Here is a 3,789-nt window from a genome sequence, read left to right as displayed (position 1 = left end):
AGAAGAACCACAGTTGTTTGGGAAAAACAAAACTTTTCCAAACACCCAAGTCTAAAATCAATTCTTTATTTTCTTGAGCAATACCACAATGCACAATGCAATCAACAACATTTTAACAATAAGGGTGAAGTAATTAATATGATTATTCTTACATTAGTCTATGTTGTATGGTTCTCTTTATAATACTCTAATGAAAGTTAAGGACATTATGTAAAAATACAATATACTGAAAATATTTTTGTGAGGCTGAAATATTATACCTGAATGTATTTGGTTTTCTAATTATCAAACTTTATTCAAAAATAGTGAGGAAAGTTCAAGGACTGTACATCTTTTAGAGATTTCCCCTAGGTTTCTTTTCAAGCTGGACTTTTGATAAGAATTTGAAAGAAAATATTTTATTCTATTTAAAAGAAACTTCAATAGTATTTTAAGGTGCAAGTTGAAGTTGCAAATATACACTATATAGAGATTATATAAACATACAATAAAATAAATATTCTTTGTGAAAAGTTAGGAGTCTAAGCAAAATTTCCAGTTATTGATGTTAGTTTAATTGGACTTTTAATATTTATTTTTAACTAGAGACCCAGTGCACGAATTTGTGCACTGAGGGTTGTCCCTCAGCCCAGCCTGCACCCTCTTCAATCTGGGACCCCTTGGGGGATGTCCGACTACAATCAGACATCCCTCTCACAATCCGGGCCTGCTGGCTCCTAACCACTCGCCTGCCTGCCTGCCTACCTGATTGGTCCTAACCGCTCCCCTGCTGGCCTGATTGACACCTAACTGCTCCCCTGCTGGCCCAATCGCCCCCAACTGCCCCCCCCCCTGCAGGCTTAGTCCCCCCAACTGCCTTCCCCTGCCGGCCATCTTGTGACAACGTGGGGGTGGCCATCTTGTGATGACGTGGGGTGGCCATCTTGTGATGTGAGGGCATGAGGGTCAATTTGCATATTATCTCTTTATTATATAGGATGGCTTTCTTTTCTATATTTAAGTCAGTAAACATCAGAATTTCAGTTAGGTGAATGATATAAGGTAGGCTCTTAATATGAAGCATTTTATAGTTCTTTATATCTTTATGACTAACATGATTGCTTAGGTGTTTCTACTCCTAATCTATGTAACATTCATAGATGGTACCAATTTCTGAGGCATCATCACTTTGAACTGTTCTTTGTTGTTGTTGTTTTTCTGTTTTATAGAGTATATCAGCATGAATTTAGCCACATTTTTGTATTTCTGTCTTATTAGGAAACAACTAATGCTGTTAGTCTTATGTAAGTGATTTTTTTTTCCTTTCTGCATCTTTGTTTTAATATATTTTTATTGATTTCAGAGAGAAGAGAGAGGAAGAGAGAGATAGAAACATCAATGATGAGAGAATCATTGATCAGCTGCCCCTGCACACCCCCTACTGAAGATGGAGCCTGAAACCTGGGCATGTTTCCTGGCTGGGAATCTAACCCTGAACTCCTGGTTCATAGATCCATGCTCAACCACTGAGCCATGCTGGTTGGGCTGCCTTCTGCATCTTGACATCTTTTAGTACCTGCTCTCTGAATGGGGGCAGCAAAGCTGAGAGAAGGGTCCAAGGATGGTGCAGGATACAAGGAAATACATCAGATGTCACATGTGACACCCTACAAAGGGTAACAAAAATAATGGAAGCCAAAAAGTAATTAAAATGTGTCAACAGTGAGGGCAGCTAACATTTTATGTAGACAAATGTAGCAGTTTTCTATGGATCTTTTTGGGAAGCCATAACATGGAGCAAATTCTCCTCCAAGTCTTAAGCAGTCTTTTTAAAGGGCTTTTCATGGGCATTTTACAAAAAAAAAATGTGGAAAATAAATTTAGGATATGCTAAGTTAAATAAAACTAAATAGATTATGGTAAGGTAGTTCAGTCTTTCAAATGTGAATGCACTATTGAAATCTCCAACAGGAGAAATATAAAATGTAGTTTTTTCCCACATGGAATACTTCTTTCTCATGTGACATCTATTAATCTCAGAGAACTTTTATTGTTTCATAGAATACAGTTGGGGAACTTTGCTTTAAAATATCAATTATCTTTCTGCTGGCTTTCTCCCTTATGTCACCAAGTTGTTATTAGTAATTCCCAGAGTCCAGAGAGGTTTTCCATTTAGCTGTTTGTCATTCAGTTGACTGTATAAAGAAAATGAGTTGTTTTTCACGTATATAAAGGCTTGCATAAATATAAGGGAGCAGTCTGAAATGTATCAAGAGAGTTAATAAAATGTTCTCTTTCCTGATTTCTAATTCACCATTCACTATTCACAGACTATTGTTTTCTTGTCTTTGAATAACGAAAGAGTGATCTCTTTCCTCTATGGGCTTTCTAGTTTTCTGTAGCTTATACCATGAAACACATTCGTTTCATGCATTAAAAACAGATATCTAGCCCTGACTGGTTTGGCTCAGTGGATAGAGCGTCGGCCTGCGGACTGAAGGCTCCCAGGTTCGATTCCGGTCAATGGCATGTACCTTGGTTGCGGGCACATCCCCAGTGGGGAGTGTGCAGGAGGCGCTGATCGAAGTTTCTCTCTCATCGATGTTTCTAACTCTCTATCCCTCTCCCTTCCTCTCTGTGAAAAATCAATAAAATATATATTTAAAAACAAACAAACAAAAAGAAAACAGATATCTAATTTTTGTCTTATGTTTAACTACTATGAAACTATTTTGGTGGAAGATATATTGGTGATTTAAAGAGCTTCTGTTTTATCTTCTTACTACAAAACTTGATTTTAACTGTATATCCCATTGCTCATCTTCTTAATCCAAAATAATGTTTGATGCATAATGTTTGAGGCCAAATTCATAGCAATAGCTGCATATTGCTCTACGTATTTGTTTACTTTTAGATTACCATATTTCCCTTATTAATAGTGTATGCAGAAATATGATTAATTTGTTTCACCATATTTATTGTTAGTAAAGCTGTTTAAAACCCATTATTTAATTTAACTTCTTATTTAAGTCATTCTATAGTACCTGTCTTCCCCCATAATGGAATATTTTACCATATCTGTGAATATTAGTATCCTCCCTCTTTAAACTGATAAAGTCCTTTTGATAACATAAATCTTTCTGAAACTGAGCATATGTTCCATTTTACAGCCTGTCCCACTTTCTTGGTGATTATATTACTTACTAGTGGCCCGGTGCACAAAATTCGTGCACGGGGGGGGGGGGGGGTGTCCTTCAGCCCATCCTGCACCCTCTCCAATTGGGGACCCCTTGAGGGATGTCCGAACTGCCGGTTTAGGCCCGATCCTCTTGCAATCCGGGACTGCTGGCTCCTAACTGCTTGCCTGTCTGCCTGCCTGATTGCCCCTAACCACTCTGCCTGCTGGCTTGCTTGCACCCAACTGCCCCACTTTGCTCGCCTGATTGCCCCCAACCAGTGGTCGGCAAACTGCGACTTGTGAGCCACATGTGGCTCTTTGGCCCCTTGAGTGTGGCTCTTCCACAAAATACCACATGCGGGCGTGCACGTAGAGTGCGATTGAAACTTCGTGGCCCATGCGCAGAAGTCAGTTTTTGGCCTGGGAGAGTCTATTTTGAAGAAGTGGTTCTAATGCCAAACCACACTCAAGGGGCCAAAGAGCTGCATGGGGCTCACAAGCCACAGTTTGCCGACCACTGCCCCCAACTGCCTCCCACTCCCGGCTTGCTCGCCCCCAACTGCCCCCCGCCAGCCTGATCACCGCCAACTGCCCCTCCCCTCCTGGCCTGATCACCCCTAACTGCCTCTGCC

This window comes from Plecotus auritus (genome assembly GCF_963455305.1).
Source record: "Plecotus auritus genome assembly, chromosome: 1".
In the NCBI taxonomy this organism is placed as follows: Eukaryota; Metazoa; Chordata; class Mammalia; order Chiroptera; family Vespertilionidae; genus Plecotus; species Plecotus auritus.
The sequence above is the reverse complement of the archived record's forward strand: the minus strand, read 5'-3'. Positions refer to the sequence as shown.